Source organism: Alexandromys fortis, unplaced genomic scaffold, assembly GCF_014885135.2.
Source record: "Alexandromys fortis isolate MF-2015 unplaced genomic scaffold, M_Fortis_MF-2015_v1.1 scaffold_168, whole genome shotgun sequence".
NCBI lineage: Eukaryota > Metazoa > Chordata > Mammalia > Rodentia > Cricetidae > Alexandromys > Alexandromys fortis.
In genome coordinates, this window is record NW_026068058.1 from 443,884 (window position 1) to 464,724 (window position 20,841).

At 42.5% G+C, this 20,841-nt stretch overlaps 1 protein-coding gene and 1 long non-coding RNA gene across 9 annotated transcripts in view; both read right to left on the reverse strand.

The window, feature by feature from the left end:
• Positions 1-7,487, reverse strand: part of Cdon (cell adhesion associated, oncogene regulated) — an 87,702-nt gene extending 80,215 nt beyond the window's left edge. For 5 of the 8 annotated variants that reach the window (XR_007588335.1, XR_007588337.1, XR_007588334.1 and 2 more), the window contains exon 1: positions 7,261-7,487. The gene's annotated coding sequence lies outside the window, so the exon portion shown is untranslated. Of the gene's footprint in view, positions 1-3,910; positions 4,049-7,260 lie in introns of those variants that run through there. The other 3 variants (XM_050120026.1, XM_050120027.1, XM_050120028.1) reach the window with 2 other exon arrangements.
• Positions 7,488-8,544: 1,057 nt separating this feature from the next.
• The window catches only part of LOC126487335 (uncharacterized), a 40,699-nt gene continuing 28,402 nt past the window's right edge, over positions 8,545-20,841 (reverse strand). The window contains exon 3 of the long non-coding RNA XR_007588341.1: positions 8,545-12,794. This is a non-coding gene — a long non-coding RNA (uncharacterized lncRNA). The remainder of the gene's footprint in view (positions 12,795-20,841) is intronic.

Sequence of the window (20,841 nt, forward strand, 5' to 3'; positions counted from 1 at the left end):
AGTATACATACCAAGTACCACCATTTCTGATACTGATAAATCCAGCTATTAGAAATATCCATTTGGCCGGGTGGTGGTGGCGCACGCCTTTAATCCCAGCACTCGGGAGGCAGAGGCAGGAGGATCTCTGTGAGTTCGAGACCAGCCTGGTCTACAAGAGCTAGTTCTAGGACAGGCTCCAAAACCACAGAGAAACCCTGTCTCGAAAAACCAAAAAAAAAAAAGAAATAAATATCCATTTTTTGTTTTGTTTTGCTTTTAAAGACAGCATTTCACTATGTAGCCTAGGCTGTCTTACAACTGTACACCACCATACTTGGCTCCCTTTTCTCCCTTATAATAAAAAATTTTGAAAGAAAGAATAACTTACATAATGGTTACAAATAAACTAGGAATCATACTTAAAATGCAAAGAGCAGGCCAAGTAGAAGCAGTCTCCAATTTTAAGCCAGGGTTAATTTGGGGAAAATGCAGGTCTTTGGAAACAGGACACATTTTCTTCCTTTGGAATTATGCTATGACGGGTATGGGACCTTGGCACTTCCACAAAGGCCCTTGGAGGTCAATGGTCCAGTCTCTCATATGCATCATCCCTGGCAAATACCATTAGAATAGTCCAGAAGGACTCACAGTCTTTCGAACAGCACGACCTTGCATGAGGCGGCTCCATTTGTTGGACAGTTCTTTCCTCTGTAACACAGTCTGCATCTACAAGTGCCCTACAGAACAAAAGATGCAGCCTGGAGAGATAGCTCAGCAGTAAGAACACTTGCTCTTGCAGAAGACCTGGATTTGTCCAGCACCCACATAGTAGCTCACAACCATTGGTGATGCCAATTCAAAGAACTGACAATCTCTCTTGAGAGCACACACATACAAGCAAATAGTCATAACCCCAAAAGATAAATCTAAAGCATAATTGTAAAAAAAAAGAGAGTTACAAATGGCTACTGCAGCTGTCCCCACATCGAATGACATCCTGGCCATAACAGGCTCTTGGAGTCAGGAGGACGCCTTGTCTAGCCATGGCCGTGTGTGAAAAATGACCTGTGTCAGGGAGCTATGAATAGAAAGATTTAATAAACTCACAAATGCTGAAAATTACAATGTCTCCTGAGGGGGAAAAATGGCTAATGTCCAAGCAAAACATCCAGAAAACCTTCAGCTAGCATCTCTAATAACACAGGACAAGCTATCCATCTCAACTATAGTCCCCTACAAATTCTACAAAAGAAAAACTTCATATCCATTGCTATCACTTTGTTTTTTGTTTCACTGCTTGTGAGATAAATTTCATTCCCCATATTAAGGAATTTCACAAAGCCAAACAGAGCTTCTCGATGTACGGCGATTGTTCAGACAGTGGGTAACACTCTCTACAACAGCAGTGTGTGGCCTTGCTCTTCAAAGTCTTCCTAGACCATAACATCTTAGCTCCACTCTCCCCAATTTTTGATCAGCTTTTTTAAAATCAAAAAACAGAATCCTCACGCAAAAACACGTATGTGTCTATGAACATTCTGCAGCTACAGTTTCAACTCAAAGAACAGGACGCTATAGTTGAACTGGTGGTTATTTCTGCCAAATTCTAAGTATTGATCAAGGTGCTTAATTCTGCACATGAAGATAATACACTATCTCACATACTCCTTTCCCTCTATCTTGAAGCTCCTTCCTTTACCTCCTAAAACACAATCAGAAAATAAACGTATTATCAGAGGATTTATAAGGAATTGAAAAGGAAGGTAAATGAATTACTTTCAACTCAGTTTTACATTTTTTTAAAAAAAAATGATGTCATGGTTATTTTTTCTAAAATAGCCACTGAGATCTGGTTTTCTTTTTTTATATAAATTTATTTATTATGTATATAGTGTTCTGGGCACCAGATCTCATTATAGATGGGTGTGAGCCATCATGTGGTTGCTGAGAGTTGAACTCAGGACCTCCGGAACAACAGTCAGTTCTCTTAACTTCTGAACCATCTCTCCAGCCCCCAGAGATCTGGCTTTCTAAAAATTCATGAAGAAATGTTATTTTTCTTTTCTCTGCCAATGACCATATACCCATGAAGCAATAAAATAAATTTCAAAATACACAAAAGACTCTGTAACAGCTTTAAAAGCATGAATAAGTGCTGACCACAACAGCATGGATAAACTGTACAGGCATAAAGAGCTGGGCAGGAATGCAGTCACTGAATGACTCTTCCACCAAGTTCAACAGGTGAAATTATCCGATGGCGAGATTCATCAGCACAGTTGTTGCCTGCAGGGAGAGAGGAAGGCTGAGGAAGAGCACTAAGGAGCCTTCCCAGGCAAAAGACATGCATCTGGACTAGCTAATGATGGAACAGGTGAGTGCGGACCTAACCATTGTTTGTTGCTCACTGCATACAGGGGTGACCCTTGTGCAGACCTTTGCCTAGATCAGAAAAGACTCCACACATTGTTTCCAAACGCCTTCTAAGTTTCAACTGGAAATTTAAGAAAATTTTAACAGATCAAGTTGTAGTAACTACATGGGACACACTGTTACAAACTTCCAAGGCTCCCTCCTTATTTGGAACTTGAAAGGAATAGCTCACAGGAGGAATCAATAAAAATAACAGCAGCTAACATTTATAGAAGCTTTACTATCTGCCAAATGTTTTACTTTCATTAACTCATTTAATTCCACGGTGGGGAAAAATCCTATCCATTTAATCCCCATTTTACAGACAAGGATCCAAGGCTAGGTCAAGATCATTGTTCTACGAGAGCTCACATAAATAATGAGAGTAGCTAAAAAGCAAATTCTATGTCAACCTCTTAATTCAATTTCTATTACAGTAACATAAAAATAAAAATCAACACACAGCTTCAAGCAAGGAAACATGAGCAGATTATGTAAGGCAAGTTCATAATGTAAGCAGCATACACAGTTTTTCTCTATTAAAAGCACATCCTTGGCATCCAAGAGTTGAAGCGCCTACTCATATTCCAACACACAAACAGCAGAACAAAATGTTCTACAAACGTGTTTTGTTTGCTTGTTTTTAAGTATCTCTGTCCATCAAAAGATATTACACAGTAACTAAACTATTAATTCAGACAGAAGTCGACTTCGGAGTTTAATCTACTTCTTAGGAGGCATATCCTGGGTGAAAGAGGAAAATAAGTAAACATATTCTCAAAGGCGGCTCTTTATATCCTAAACATGTATTGTGAGAACCCGGTACAGCACTACATGGGAGCGGGAAGAAAAGGACTGCACTATCTACATGATTTTAGTTAGCAATAAAATATACCACAGCAGCCATCAAACGTGCTGCCACATTCTACGCGAGCTGAAAACTGCTCACACTGTGGTTCACGTTCTCAAAAGATGAAAATCAATTAGTGATACCACCCACAAACCCCTTGCCGTCCTCTGTGAAAAGTATACAAGAAGTGAACTGGGTTAGTACTCTGAAATAAAAAATGTTTCCAACTATACAGAGGACAGAGGAAGAGAGAGCAGAAGGAGACACACCAATGCTTCTCCACAAATCTGCTCCAGAAACTGTCCAGAATGTTTTTGGAAATTATGTTTTCATTTACTTGGGGCTGCTGGCAAATCTGCGGAGCAATGGCTCCAAATACTAGAGAGTCAACAGAATTCCGTAAAATGCTAACAGAAAAGAATGACAAAATGAATTTAAATTCTATAAGAAGAAACATAACAAGCTCAGATGGCAACCAAGGTATAAACTAAACTATGCCTATTCAAACAAGCATTTCATTTTTGCACAGGCAATCGACATGCCATAAAAGCCTGACTTTGCTCTCAAATTTTAAGTCATTACACAATATACCGGCCCTTACAGGCAAGAGCACACTGTAATACAATTTCACATTATTTATCCAAAGATCATTCAAAGAAAACTTACCAAGTCTGCAAACGTGTATCTGCTTGTGCTTAGAGAGAAAGCAAAGCAGCTCTCTGTACTTACACTAGGGTTCGCTTCAGTGCTAAAAGTACATCCACCACAGCCCTGCCTGCAATAAAGTCCGCACTAGCAGTCCGCCTTTGGGTTGGGCTTTTCTCTTACAAGATAAGCTGTTAAGTCATGCCTTGATTTTAGAGCTGCTAACATATGGAGCCTTCTAATGCAGCCTGCCCTCCACCCCCTCTCCTCCCCCTCCCCATCACTACTCAGCTCCACTCCCTCTCCACACATACACATACACACATACAAAAAAGGCACTGCAGGGCAGAAATTCCTCAGGTGCTCGCTAATGGAATTCCCAGGGTCTAGGAGCCGCTTCGGGGATCAAGAGATCTCACAGCCCCTGCTGGGGTAAGGAGCGGCGAGTCTGTTCCATTTAATCAAATACAGAATGAATTTTCAGCTCTATTCACTAGCTTGTCTCCAGGGCTCTCAAAAGGCACCAGGCAGCTAGAATCACACACATGTGGCTCTTTTAGGCAAGTATAATTAGTTTGATTTTAAAAAGCCACATTAATAATATCACCTCGGGACCATTATTCAGGGGACAGATGACAATGATACTGTATGTTTTAAGCCTGACAATGGAGGGAAAGTGCACAAACAATGGGGAAAACCTGGAGGATTTTTTTTTTTAAAGAAAAAAAAACACCCGCAGCTTTTCATTTCAGTGTAGCTCAGTATTTTAAAAGTGACATTAAGTATATTCTTGTATACTACCCCTTAATTTTAACAATAAATAAATACAGCCTTCACCTCCTAGGCATAGCCCTTCCGTGCCACCTACACAATAAAAATTTAGCACATGGGAGTGCTTAGATACAATGTAAAAGTGTAAATAAAAACAATGTAACATTTTCTAATTCAATCTAGGTAAGTAAAAATCTCTTGAAAAAAGCGCCAGTCAAAAATAAATAAAACAGTGTGCGGGACACACACACACACGCACACACACACACACACACACACACGGAAAAAAAAAAACTCCTTTAAAGCAGTACAGTTAGCAACCAGACTCCAAATTCCTATTTTAATTAGTTTGTATTAAGATCATTAAGCTAAAGAAAGTCTACCTGTAGGCAATTCATCTACACTTCTAATGTACTGTCCTAGCTATAATTCTACACAGTAGAGATGCTGACCACCTACCTGATGTTAACTGAGAACACACATTAAAACACCAAATTTTCCAATTCATTATCTTTGATAATTTTGATTCCTTCCCTGATTTCACAAAGATGTTTAATTCCTGAAATCGCTTCCCTAGTATTTTAGTTAGAAGCATCCATCAGATTTTAGTCTACGTGTTCACAAGAGAAACATCTCCAGAGAAGAAGAAATCTCCTACTGTCATTAAAAAAGAAACAAAGCGAAACTGTCTGGAGAACCATGAGAGCATGCAGACCAAGAGGAAACACAAGAGGAAAGCGTAAGAACAAGTTATTAAATTTTACCTGACCTTTGAGGAGCACCACCCTATGACACAAGGTCCTATCCCTGGGCACTCCTCTATATATGCCTTGATGATGGGGGAGGGTCCTGTCTTAAAGTGAAGTTAACGCCTTCCACAAAAAAAAAAAAAAAAAAAAAAAAAAAAAAAAAAAAAAAAAAAAAAAAAGTCAAGCCACCTGCAAAACCTGCCAGAAGTAAGGGAGATGCAGGAAGCAGCCTACACAGATTAGCTCAAGGAGTCTATGTCAGGTCCTCAGATTCTTTGTACTTGGGCTCAAAAGTCGCTGCTGTTTAAGTACTTGGCATGGTAGAGGCTGATGAGAACCGCAGCAGTCAATCAAAGCATCCCAAGTGAGTTACTACACAAACAATAGCACAGCACCTCTAGTGACTGATTTTGCTAGGTGATTAAACTATTCAAAGAAAGACTTCCCAAATGCTGTACCCAAGTTTGTGCAAGAAAGTTAAACAATATACATTTGTGTATTTTATAGAAATATAAATGTTTCTCCTTGCCAAACACACACCCCAGGCTCGTCTTTACAAAATGAAACAGGTTTTCTCCACCCTTCTCACTGAGCTTAAAGCACGTAGCAATTTATTTCCACATGTGCGTAACAGAGACTACAGTACTTTGTGCCTCTCTTGAGTTTCTAAGAATTCTTTCGAGTTCAACACTAAACTAAGATTCCCCAGAAAAATTCTAAGGATTTTCTCTTGTCTTATTCTAAAAGTTAAACTATCTGTATTCCACATTTTCATCTATAAGTAGACTGGAAAGGACGAGTTAGAAAAACGTAGCAGAATATGTAGAATCATATTAAAAATAAGGCACCTCTTCTGCAGCCCCCTGCCCACCTCCTCTGGCAGACAGCCCTTGAGCTATGCCAACCGTCCACTGGGAATCCGAGGGGTATGGTATCAGGGAGGCATGGACTCTGAATTCACTCAGCCTCTTTCATCATTCCTGGCATTGGCCGGAGACCAAATCTCACATTACCTTTTAGTCCAACCTCCCGTTTCCCAAGGTGTCTGATTAAGGACACAAAGGCTGGCTTTCTGTTAATGAGGTTCCCTAAATTCGACAGCCCAATTGGGGAGCAGCCTGCCCTTAAAACACCTGCCACCCTCTGTGGTCCCCATGAGGAAAGGCAGGCTTTCTGTGGAAAGTTCCTTTCTCGAGGGCCTTCCACCTGATTTGGTGGGGTTAGGGAGAACAATGAAGCCAAGGGCAAGGGAGTCTAACTATCCCCCCCAGTGATTTATTACTGAAATTCCTAAAAGTGGAGAGAAAGCAACAAAGGTCTGAAGCTGCAGGCTGAAATAAATAGCGATGTATTTAAAGTATTTAGTAAATGATAATGCGAGTCACAGAAAGCTTTACAGAAGAGAAGGAAAAATACACTCCCTGGGGCTGGGAAGTCACTGAGTCTGTGAAGGCAGAGAAAGATACATTGTGCAGGAAATTTCTCTTGCTTTTCCCTACACATAAATCACTGTCTCTCCCCGGCATTCTGCGGGGATGGAGAGGGGAGACAGAGTCGGCTCCCTTGGGAAAAGCGCCCGCGCCCTCGGCTAAGCGGCGTCCCACCTGCCCTGGCAGATCTCGGAAGAAGACCTCAGCATGTCACTGACACCTCACCCCGCCTCCTCCTGCGAGGTGGCTCCAAGCGCCCTAGGATGCGGCGGCAAGCCGGTTGCGGGGCATCCCTCAGCTGCCCTTCCACCCGGACCCCTTGCATCCTGAGGGCAAGCTGGCCTCAGCTTCCCCAGGACCCCCGCTCCCGAGCCCGCGACCCCGGACCACCCTCGGGGACCCTGCAGCAGGACCCCCGCACCTCTCCGCAGGGCTGGCTAAGCCCCCAGACCTCCTGCTCGGCAGCCGGCTCCGAGAGCCACCCGCAGGTCATCCCCCCGCGCGCTGGCGGCGGCGGCGGCGGCGGCGGCTGCGATCCGAACGGGCCCCTCCATGCACCGGGCAGGGCGGCCGGAGGGCGCGGCGCCTCACACGCGGGGCGGGGGCGCTGGGGCGGCGCGAGGTCCCCGTCTCGAACCGAGCCGCGCGAGCCGGGCACCCGGGCTCCGGGAGGGGAGCTGGGGGGCGGAGTCCCGGGGCGCGCCCCCGCGGCCGCGCTCCTCCCCCGCGGAGCGCGCGGACGCCCGGCACCAGAGCCCAGAGAGGAGGGCACCGGCGGAGACGGAGGCGGGCCGTAGAGGCCGGGACTCCCCGGCCCGCGCCCCGCCGCGGGGTGCGCGCGCAGCCTGCCAGATCAGCGGCGGGCAGGGCCGTACCACTCCTCCGGGGGTGGGGGGGACGATCCGCGCGCTGGCTCCCACTCGCCGCCTGTCCGCTGGCTCCGCACCGACACCCCCGCGGGCAAATGCATCTGAAGCCTCGGGTGCAGTAGACCGGGTGAGGAGGGGCTACCTAGGCGAGACAGGGAGGCGCCCGTCGGGTCTGCACTCACTCTCCCCTCACCTTCGCTCGCCCCGGAGAGGCGGCATTTCTGGCCGGTGCACCTCACAGCACGTTCCCGGTTCCCGCCCAGGCCCCGCCCCGCCTGCCTACCTTTTGAGGAGCTACCTAGTATTGCTGTTCCCTGGTGACCCTGTGATTGCTATTCAACCACTTCCCCTTGCCTTTCCACGACTCCTAGGGTTCAGTTCCTTAGGCAGCTTCCTTTGATTCCCCAGCTCACCCGCTCTGCCTTCACTGGGGCTAGTGACACAATTCTGAGAGATCGGGAAAGGCTCAGGGTTGCCTGGTGCAAGCATCTTGGCTTTTGGCCCTACAGTCTTCTCAACTCATCCGCTGGACCTGCCCCCAAATTATTCGAGCTCACTGAACGTTAGTTGTTCAGAGAGAAAAAGAAGGAAAACAAATCCTACTTCGGAGGTGGCTGTGGAAAGCATAATTATGATATTCTGTGAGAAGTACTTGCCACACGTTGGGCATCCTGGGGTTGTAACTTTTTGTGATGATGATGATGATGATGATGATGATGATGATGATGATGATGATGATGATGATGATGATGATGATGATTTTAACCCAAAGCCATTACTATTATTTTAACTTCAAAAAGAGTTTTAATGACAGTGATACTTGTTGGTCACAGCTACTCTATACTGAGCTTCAGAAGAATACAGCTTAGCTTTTTGCTTTAGATGGAGTGCCGTCTTTCTGAATACCTTGGAAAGAAAACCAGTATAAGAAAGAAAAAGAAGAAGAAAGCTTTAAATCTGGCTTTCCTTCCTATGTTCCGTATTTTTTAAGTTATACGGGCAAGATACAGAAAGAAATATTTTTATTCAGCAAAGACACCTTCCTATTGAAAAGATAAGATTTAACTGAAATAAATTTTGTGCACATGGAGTAAAAGTCTGTTGGCATTGTAAAGAACCCTCTATACCCCTAGATACCAACTCCCCACAAACACTTCCAGTGTCTTCTTTGAGGGCTCCGTTGATTCAGGGCACCTCCCACCCCCTAAATCTAACAAATATCACTAGGCCTAATGTTGCTCAGAATGAAACTTGTAGATAAGATTCCTCCTCTGATGACTCTTTGTAAATTGGACAAGTCATTGCAGATGCAAAATGGTTTTTCATTAATGAAGCCGTGTTCATTTGTTCAACGTATAGGTTTAAATTATGGTACTTCATGCCACTAGTAGACACAGGAGTATAGAAAAATATCACATATCTCAAGCTTCAGAGAACTCACAATTGCACCAGGCTTTTGTTTGTTTGTTTGTTTGTTTGTTTGTTTTTAGGGCCACCAACCAGCTCCCAAATCATGACATGAAGACTTACTGGTTTTGAATGCTTTCAGACTTGTTTCTGGCTAACTCTTTAAATTAACCTGTTACTCTTTATCTACCTTTTGCCTCAGGAGGTTTTAGTTTTCTTTCCTTCCATACATCTTACTTCCACTGCTTCTCACGTCTTGCTGATTGGTGACTGCCCAGCTCCTTGCCCCAGGCATGTCCCTCTCCCTCTCATTCTCTCCTCTCATTTTCTCTTGTTCTCCTCTCTCGTTCTCCTCAAACCTAACTTTCTCCTCATACTTATTCTCTGTCTGGAAGCCCCACCCATCCCTCTCCTGCCTAGCTGTTGGCCAGTCATCTTTTTATTCCACCAATCAGGTGCCTTAGGCAGGCAAGGTGAAACAAATACATCTTTACATAATTAAACAGACGCAGCACAAACAAAAGTAACACATCTTTACATCCTTAACAAAAGCAGGAGAAATAAATGTAACACATCTTTACACAATTAATATTCCACAGCATAAACAAATGTAACACATTTTTACATGGCAAAAATAATATTGCACAACACACAATCTCATACACAGCCAAGTACACTGTGACATCATCTTCCATGAAATGAACTGTGACACATAAGGCCAGTAAGGCCAACTCTGTCCAGAGTTTGAGAGTGTAGCTCTTTCTAAAAAAAGATTTCCAAAAAGAAGTGATTCTTGGACCTAGACTTAAAGGAGAGAAGGAATTGGCCGGTTAAAAGTGGTAAAAAGTGGTTAAAAGTACAAAGATGGTCTGGATAGGGAGCACAGTGTTAAGGCAATAAATAAATAGATGAAGGAATGAAGCTCAAAGGAAGTTCAAGCTCTCTTTTGTGGCTAATGTTTAAGGAACAGGCAGGAATTAGCCAATGCAGACTGGGCAGAAAGATGCACAAGCCAGGCCACAGAAACCCATGTGAATTATATGAAGGACACAGGCCTTCCAGGTATCAGGAAATCAGTGCAGGGTTTAGAGAGAGATGTAATATAACTGTATTTAGAACAATCATCTACCATAGATACAAGAATGGGTTTGAGAGATTTTGGAAGCTTCCTGTTGTGGTATGAGTGTACCCCCAAGGTTTTATGTGTTGTAATTTAATCCCTATTCTGAGGCATCAGTATGTGTAACAAGAGGGCCAGCTGTGGGGATTTCTGTTCAGTCCGGTTCCCACAGCCAGCAAGTCCCAAAGAAAATCACACAGAGGTCTCCATAAGATTATAAACTGATTAGTCCATTAGCTCAGACTTCTTATTAGCTCTTATCACTTATATTAACCCATTATTCTTATCTCTGTTAGCCACATGGCTCGGTACCTTTCTCAGCTTCTTCTGGGGTCTGGGCAGGACTGGGAAATGGACTTCCTCCTTCCTAGAATTCTCCTGTTTTCATCACCCTGCCTCTACTTCCTGTCTGGTTGATCTGCCTATACTTCCTGTCTGGCCAATCAGTGTTTATTTAAAATATGATTGACAGAATACAGACAATTCTCCCGCACCACTTCCCCCTCTTTTTTTTCAAACAAAGGAGAATATTCATAGTCCAATTTTTGGGAATGTGGGCATAGTATTCCAGGCTACTTCTAGCTGGTTGGGGGCGCTGATAATCTTATGGGGATCCAAAGAAAATTTAGAATTATTATCAAGTCCTGACTGGAGTATCCAGTGAGTCTTGATCACCTCAGGCAGCAGTCTTGAACCTGTTCTGGATGTAGAACTCTGTCATCTGGGCCATCTGTTCCTACCGGAGACTTCTCAGGTGGTCTTCCTTGATCGAACCTGATTTTTCTTAATTCAGAATGAATCCACAGTCTTTCATTTCCTGTGAAAACAAAAGCAAAATCTCTTCTCCAAAGTAACATACCTTTTGACTTCAATTTTGAAGTCAAGGTTTTTTCAAAATATCTATCTTGAATTAGTTCAGCAGCATTTATAAGCAAATATCTTTTAACAGCTGTTGCTCCTTCCTCAGCATTTAAACAATTCAAAGAGAGCATAATAATATACAGTATCAAGATTCTCTGTGTATTTTTTTCATCTTTATGTGGCTTTACTTTAACCTCTATTTCTTTTATTATTTTTACTTTTTGAGACAGGTTCTCTGTATATCTTTGTCCTGGAATAACTCTGTAAATCAGGCTGTCCTTGAACTCACAGAGAGCCACTTGCCTCTGCTGCCCAAGTGCTGGAATTAAAGGTGTCTGCCACCACACCTTGAATTCACAGAGGTCTGTCTGCCTCAACCTCCCAGACATTGGGATTAAAGATGTGTACTACCACACCCTACTACTCTCTTTCTTTCTTTTTTAATTTTAAGGACTTTAACCTTTAGCCTGCATATATTTTTAAGACACTGTAAACCATTTAGAGGCTTTCGTCATTTCTGAATCTCTCTTTACTGTATAGCTCTCTTTTTCTGACCACATGAGTCTTTATGGAAAGGATTAAAGCCATGGCTTTGACAGCTGAATCCAGCCCATTACTTAGCTTTCCAGCCTCGTGGTGGAAGTACCAGCTGTAGCCATGTTTATTACTGCAACTCTATGGCATTCAAGGTCCCTGCCAGCCATCAAGCTGCAGCAGTGCACTCAGAAACCACACTCAAATACTCCGTAGCCTGCCTGAAAGAGTCAGAGTTTGCCCTGGCAGAAGGGCCCAGAAAGCCGGCATTTTAAAATGGCGCAGCTTTTTTCCTGCTACGGCTGAAAACTGAAAAGCATGTAGTCAGCTTTTCATCAACACCAATTAAGTGTTTCGTGGCGGGACCTCTTAAAGAGCTGCAGGGGTTTTGCAGCTAAAGCTGAGTCAGGAAGCCTCTCTTAGATGAGAGTGCTTGCTTGCCTCTAGCAAGCAGAGCAGACCCGAGAAATTGCTGTTACCAAGAAAACATGCTTTACTCTATTCTTTCCCAAGCTTTCTCAGGCTTTCTGTGAATTCAGTTATCCACATGGGTGCCATTCTGTAACTTGAGGGCCAGGCTGCTTGTTGGGGTTTCTGTCCCACCCAGTCCCCCAGCCATTTAGTCCCAGAGAAAATGACACAGAGGTCTCCATAAGATTATAAACTGATTGGCCCATTAGCTCAGACTTATTAGCTCTTATCACCTATATTAATCCATTATTCTTATCTCTGTTAGCCGTATGGCTCGGTACCTTTCTCAACCAGGTTGCTTCTTCCATGGTCTGGGCAGGACTGGGGAATGGGCTTCCTCCTTTCTAGAATTCTCCTGTTTTCATCTCACTGCCTCTACTTTCTGTCTGGTTGACCCACCTATACTTCCTGCCTGGCCAATCAGCATTTATTTAAAATATGATTGAGAGAATACAGACAATTATCCCACACCAAGAATGAATATTTATTATATATTTGCAAGTGGGGTCTTTGGGGAATGATCAGGATTGGATACCATCCTGATGACTATGGAGGAGGGGAGAGAGAACAGAAATAAAAGTACACTTACCTTCCTGATGTAGGATTTCCCTCTGTATGCTGTTAATATGTTTTATTGCCATTGGTTAATGAAGAAGATGATTTCGGCCAGTGGCTTAACAGAATATAGCCAGGCTGGAAAAGATATATAGAGAGAGTAGGTTGAGTCAAAGAGAAGCCATGTAGCCACCACAGGAGGCAGACACTGGATTCCAGACAGAACCTTACCAGAAGGTCGCAACCACATGGTAACACACAGGTTAATATAAATGGGTTAATTTAAGATGGAAGAACTATCTAGAAATATGCATGAGCTAATAGGCTGAGCAGTGTTGTAAATAATACAGATTCTATGTGACTATTTTGGGCCTAGGCAGGCAGGAAACAAACAAGCAGCCTCCAACGATAGATTGGCATGCTAACGTGGGGCTGACTACATCCATATAAACCTGAGAAAGCTTGGAAAACAATTCTAGACACACAAAAAAAAAAAAAAACAGTTAAGCACGGTTTCTTGATAGGTGGCATTTTTTTTTCCAGATGGGCTTTGTTTGCTGGTGGTGAGCAGGGACACCACAGCTCCTTTAAGAGAGGTCTTACTGATTCAGCATTAGCAGCAAAACAAACAAACCTTGCGACTTCTTTAAGAAATGGCAGTTTCCTAGTTCATGATAGTTATGATAGTTGCAGGAACAGCGATGGCTCTTTCAGGAGGCTGAGCACTTGAATGGGGTTTGTGAGCCCCGATGCTTGTTTGCCCACTTGGGGTTAGGAGGAAAGTAGCTGAGAGCATGCCTGTCACTCAGCACCCTGGCCTGGGAAGGTGGTGGGATCAGGTCTGCTAGGAGTGCACAGGCAGGAGGCATGGCGAATTCCTGCTGCCATAAACAGAGATATTTCCAGACCATGCAGTGAGCTTAATGGCAGATTTAGCTTTTACTCAGGTAAGAAAGATTTATATGCTCATGGTGCTACCCAGAGTTGAGTTGGTAAGGATAGCTCCCACCTGGCAGTCTCAGAGGCAGTGAACAGACCCTCACCATGTTAGACTAGGCAGAGCCAAAAGGCAAATCAGCCTTAGTCCTAACCAAGCCGCTTAGCATTTTTTTAATTTATTCGATTTTGTTTTAAAGAATACCAGTCCAAGTTCCTACTCCCTCCCCTCCTCCCATTCCCTCTATATACCCTCCCATCCCACCCTCTCTAATCCTAAGAGAGGGTAAGTAAGGCACATTTGCCTTGTGGAAGGTCCAAGGCTCTTCTTACTATATCTAGGCTGAACAAGGTACATCCAAAGAGAATAGGATCCCAAAATGCCAGTACATGCAGTAGGAATAAATCCTGGTGCCACTTCCAGTGGCCCCTCAGTCTGCCCCAGCCATGCAACTGTCAACCACATTCAGAGGGACTAGTTTGGTCCTATGCTTTTTCCTTCCCAGTCCAGCTGGAGTTGGTTCACTCCTATTAGCTCAAGTAAACTGTTTCAGTGAAAGAATCTATCATGGTCTTGACCTCCTTGCTCATATTCTTATTCCTTCCACTCTTCAACTGGACTTTGGGAGCTCAGTCCAGTGCTGCAATGGGGGTCTCTGCCTCTGTTTCCATCAGTTGCTGGATGAAGATTCTATGGTGATATTTAAGATAATCATCAGTGAGATTACAGGGCAAGTCAAGATTAGGGCCCCTCTCCTCTATTGCTTAAGGGCTTAGGCAGGGTCATCCTTGTGGAGCTGCCTAGCATTTTTAAGAAGCAGTCCTGTTATGAAAATTATTACAGATACTCAATAAAGACAAATTCAGATGGAAAAGACCTCTAAATGGGTCACAGTTTGGGGTAAATGTACATAGGCTTGAGAGAGAGAGGAAAAAGACTATAGACAGTTATAAAAGAAAGTAAATGGTTTAAAAAATAAAACAAAGTCTATAAAGAGATAGTATAGACAGTCATAGATTAAAGGGGTAAAGAAAAATAAGTCATGTAAAAATGAACAGAGAGTCTGGTTTATGTTTATTTTTTATTTGAATTTTTTGACTGTGAACGAGCTAAGTACAGAGAGACATTTCATTGTATGAGCTGTTAAGCTGAACCAACATGCATACTTTAAAGGCATCTTGACTTCAAAAGTTGGGTCTAAAGATATGTTGTTTTGAAAAAGAGGTTTGCTTCTGTTTCCACAGAAGATGAGAAACTGTGAATTCCTTCAAGAACAATATAGTTTGATGGAAAAAGATCCCTCCAAAAGGTCTCTGTGAACCCCCTAAAATTACTCCACCCAACAAAAAGCAGGAAGCAGTTTGGAGAGAACTATGCCCAAATTCCCAAATATTGTTTATAAATGTTTGTTTACATTTAAAAGGGGGATATGATGTAGAGATGAATACTTTGCATTGATATGGATCTTGGTTTATTGATACAAATTTAAGGTCAATTTTGTTTTATGTATATTTTTGCTCTTGATTAAGATATTGTGTTTGTGCAGCTCATTTAAAAATGTAACGTATAATTAAGAAATACAAGTTAATAGATATCAATTATAATAGTCAAGCTTGTAGTCATGTTAGTTACGTTTTCTAGATGTACAGAGATATATTTCAGATAGATAGCCGTTCTTCAAACCTGTCAAAGACTAACAGAATATGGCATTAAAAATGTGTTAGGAATTTAGGACTTTTCATGACAATGAGACATCTGCTTCTGGCAGCATCAATGTACTTCAAGAGGAAGATGAGCATCAGAGAGATTCCTTATAGAATTTACTAGCCATTTGTAAAGTAAAGCTCTTGCTTGGAGTGCTTGGTGTTATGCTCTATGAACTGGACATGCAGGACCCACAGAAAAATGACTGATGAACTTGCCTAAAGGTGAGATGGGATGAGATGGTCCTTTGGGGTTCCTGCTTCATAAAAGAATCTGTCAGGCATTCTGCAGGACACAGAAGAAAGTGACTGACAAATTGCCAATATAGGTAAAACTGTCTTGAAATTTCCTGCTTCATGGAAAAGCCTACCAGATGCTATTGGCCTATGGGCTGAAGATGAATGCCCCAATGTTACAGAAGAACTTTGGGTGACTGTCCAGGCAGCAAGATGTGTCTGTCAATTCTAGAGTTTTAGAAGTTGCTTACAATGCATTTCCTGTTAACTTAGGTAATATTATATCCTTCTGGAGTCTTTAATGGAGTTGAATAATAGATAGTTATAGTTTTTCTTAGTTATAATAAAAGATAATATGGATATAAATATTGTAACTGTAATTCTTGCTTGTTTTGCATATGTAATTTTACTATGTTAAAGTTAAACCCTCCCTTTTTAATTAGACAAAAAAGGGGAGGTGATGTGGCATTCCCCTCTGTATGCTGTTAATATGTTTTATTGCCATTGGTTAATAAAGAAGATGCTTTCTGCCAATGGCTTAACAGAATATAGCCAGACTGGAAAAGATATATAGAGTAGACTGAGTCAAAGAGAAGCCATGAAGATGCCGAATGGAAACTTATGGGTAGGCAACAACCATTTGGTGATATGCAGATTAATGGAAATAGGTTAATTTAAGATGTAAGAGCCAGCTAGAAATATGCATAAACTAATAGGCCAAACAGTGTTGTAAATAATACAGTGAAGATCATAATAATAATGGGAAATTGAGGTGAAACTCAAAAAGCCCTTAATATAGAATTTAGCCAATAAAATCTAGACATACCAGTAGCATCCTCAAAAACTAGATATATTCATTATGATACTCATATACTTGGTAGGTGGCAAGTATTAGCTTAAATTTTAGTGCCACATAAGATTGGAAAACAAGCACCAAAATGTGAGGTCCCTTAAGTAGATCTCACAGTTAATCAGTGTCAGAGCTGGTATGCAGATCTAGGAAATCAGGGACTGGAGACTGGCCTCCTACCAAAGAATGTTTTTGCAATCAATTCAACTGAATTGCTTTATTAAAAAATTTTATTGTCTATAAAAAAAATGCTCAACATCGTTAGCCATTAGGGATCTACAAATCCAAGCTGCATTGAAATTCCATCTCATCCCAGTAAGAACAACAATTGTCAAGCAAACAGATGAGAGCAAATGTCATTGAGGAGCAGAGGGGGAAGAAGCCTTACACACTGCTGTAGAAATGCAGCCAAAGTGGAAGGGTGTGTGGAAGGTCCTCCAAAGAGTAAAAACAGAACTGACACACGGTCCAGCCGTAGCACTATCGGGAGCATACTTACAGCCACCTAACCCCACAGCAGAGAAAACTGCATACTAGTGAATATGCGCTGTTCACAATAGCGGTAGACCAGATGGATGAATAAACAATGCCTCCCCTATTTTATACACAGACACACAAATGCTGTTTTATGCAACCATAAAAAGAAATACTGTCTCACTTTCACGAAAATGCACTGAAACTGGAGGCCATTGTATGAAGCAAAACAAGCCACACTCAGAAATATAAATATTGCAGATTTTCCTCTCGTAGGCATTATCAAGTTCATCATCAAGAGAACTTGGGGCAGGAACTCAAGACAGGAACCCGGAAGCAGGAGCTGAGGCAGAGACCATGGTGGAAGGATGCTTCCTGGCTTGCCCTCTGTGGCTTGTTCAGGCTGCTTTCTAATGTACCCCAGGACTACCTGTCCAGGGGAGGTACCACCCACAGTGGGCTGGACCTTCCACATCAGTCATTAACCAAGAAAATGTCTCATGGACTTGCCTACAGGTCAGACTGATGGATGTGCTGCTTCAGCGGAAGTTTCCGCTTCTCAGGAACCTCAACTAGTTCGTGTCAAACTGGAAAACAAACAAACAAACAAACAAAAACTAACCAGCACGGAGGATGAGTATGGTCAAAGTCTGTGGTATGTAATATAAAAACATCAGAATGAAACAATGAATTTTATACAATAAATAGACATGTAATAAAAAAATAAATACAATTTGTGGGACTCCCTTTAGGTGTAAAGGGGGGTAGAAGAGAATGTTTTTTTATTAAACTTGCCTTAGGGGACAAGACTTGCGAGCTTTCGCGGTAGCCTGACCTGTCTGGGACTCTCAGCTGCTTTAGGCACCGCCTTTCCTTCCCCTTTATTTTCAGACAGGGTCCCACTGTGTAGCCCTGGTCAGCTGGCCTGGAACTCACGGAGACCTAGCCTCCCTCTGCCTTGGGAGTGCTAACATTAAAGGCACGCACCACCATGTCTGCCTTGCCCATCACCATTTCTAGACACTAAAGAACTTAGGGTCTGGCTTCCTAGGATCTACTGCAAGGGCCAAAAGACATCACTCAACTGTATAAGTGTTCTCTCCCCATAAAACATAAGAAAGGCAACAGTTAAATTATTTTTCCCTTCCTCCAGGCATGGGTTTCTTTGCAGATTGTCTGGAAACACCTTCTCATGGCTGAGCGGAGGAACCCACCACAGGGTCGGCCATGGCTCCAATGGCCACACCGCTTTATATTTGATTTTCCATTTTTCCTCTACTGCTTCTCTTTTTCCCTCACTGATACCTGCGGTTAACTGAATTATTGCCTCAGTGTCTGTTCATTAGGAAGTTTTTGAGCACAGAGAGCTTGTAATAGAGCGGTGGAAGGTTTAGGCCTATTTATATGTATAAAATAAGTAGCTATAAGTGTGTCAGCCTGAGTATCATCAGCATTTCCCATGCCTCAGTTTCCTCGTTCATAAAATGAAAATAGTGATACCTACACTGGATCTCACGCATTGCCAGTAGGAGGATAATATGACTTAAATCTTGAGGGAAGAAAATAAGTAGTAATATGTACCAAATGAGGTGTGCTTCTACACTTTGATCAAACAGTCGCTGCCATTTCAGTTTGGAAAGGCATCCTGCAAATGCCACTCATGGGATAAGTGCATTGTCTACATTATTGCTCAGAAGCAATCCAAGCAACATGATTTTAAAACCCAGCAAGGGAAAAGCCGATGTAGGTTAATATTCCTGGTAAACACAGATGCAGAAATCCTCAGCACAATAACCGTGTTAGAGTTAGGCTAGGCCATGTGCTCCCACAAGGGTCATGTATCGAAGGCTTGGCCCCTGTCTAGGAGCAAGCACTGAGGTAGTTGTATCATGAGGGCCTGACCCAGCTAAGAGATGAATCTGCTGATGGACTCACAACTTGATGGCGTTATTGAGCAAAGTGGAAAGTTGGAAGTAGAGCCTGACTGGAGGACATAGGCCATGGGGGATGGTTCTTGGAAGAGAATCTTTTGTCCTTAGCCCTGTGTCTCTTTCTTTGCTTCATGGCCCCATGAAGTGGACTTCCTCCTCCACAAGCTGCCACTGCCATGGTATTCTGCCTTGCCTTAAGCCAAAATAAAAGAGCCATGTGCTAGAACCTCTGAAACAATGAACCAAAATAGACCTTCTTTTTTTTAAAATCATTTCTCTGAAGTATTTTCTCACAATAATTAAATGCTAAATAGCACAACTAGCAAACAGATCATTCGTTATGGTCGAGTTGATCAAGTGAGATGTATTGTAAAGATGCAAGGATGACTTCATAGATGTAAATTGATGTGGGAGTGTCATATATCAATCTGTTGATTTCATTGGTTAAGCAATAAAGAAACTGCTTGCCCTGATTGGTTAAAACATAGGTGGGAGGAGTAAACAGGAGGAAGAGGAAGTGAGGTAAGACTCCTCAGACAGACACGAGATAGCTCTGCTCTCAGAGACACACGCCATGAAGCTCCGACTCAGGATGGATGTAGGCTAGAATCTTCCCGGTAAGCACACCTTGGAGTGCTTACACACATTATTAGAAATGGGCTAGTCCAGGTGCGAGAGTTAGCCGAGAAGAGGCTAGATATAATGGGCAAGCAGTGTTTAAAAGAATACAATTTGTGTGTTGTTATTTCGGGCATGAGCTAGCAGGCGGCCAGGGTGCTGGGGACGAAGCCCCGCCGCTCCTATTTCAACAGTAAATCAGTTATGATATGTCATAATGACAAAGGACAAAACCACAGGATTATTTTAATTCATGCAAAAAAAGCATCCAAGAAATTCAACACTCACCTGTGATTTAAAAAAAACTATTTTCAATAGATAGAGAAGGATGTTGGTGGACTTTTCTTTCCTGCCCACCTGTCTCTGACTCAAATAACTGACACAGAGATTCAAGATTTATTATAAAACCTCAACCAATAGCTCAGGCTTGTTACTAGCTAACTCTCATATTTAAATTAATCCATATTTCTTATCTATGCCTTTCCACATGGCTTGGTATCTTCTCAATACGACATGTCCATCTTGTTTCCCGCTGCATCTGTTGGTAACTCCTGACTCTGCCTTTCCTCTTCCCAGCATCCTCTCTATGTTGTTGTAGGAGCCCACTTGTTTGTTCCCGGTTGCTCAGCCCCAAAATAACCATAAAGAAACTGTATTAATTAAATCACTGCTTGGCCTATTAGCTCTAACTTCTTATTGGCTAGCTTTTACATCTTAATTTAACCCATCTCCATTAATCTGTGCATCACCACGAGGTCGTGATCTACCAGCAAAGTTTCTGCGTGTCTGTCTCCAGTGGTGGCTTCATGGCTTCTCCCTGACTCTGGCTCCTTTCTCCCAGCATTCAGTTTAGTTTTCCCTGCCTACCTACATTCTGCCTTGCTATAGGTCCAAAGCAGCTCCTTTATTAATCAATAGTAATCACAGCATATAGAGGGAAATCCCACATCACTGTGTCAGGCTGTCTCCCCCAATCTCTTCCTGCCCAGTTATCAACCAATCATCTTATTAACAAAGAGAACAACACAAATTCACAGTGTACAAAGACTGTTCCACAGCAAAAGGAGCATAAGAGCATGAGGACAAGTCCACAGTTAACATGGTCAGTGGGAACAGGTTGAATTTTTCCTCCTAAGATCGGAAACAAGACAAGAAAGCCCACTCTCACCACATCTATTCAATATAATACTAGAAGTCCTAACTAGAGGATAGGGCAGGGCAATATAGAAAAGGAGAAGCGAAATTACCTGTTTGCTGATGACTCTCTCTCTCTCTCTTGCTGTGTGTACATCTGTGTCTGTGTGTTTCTGTGTGTCTCTCTTTGTGTATGTATTCTCCTGTTAGAACTTATAAACAAATTAAGTAAAGTTGAAGTTAATGAAATTAATATTAAAAGATTGGAGCGGTGAGATGTCTCAGAGAATAAGAGCACTTG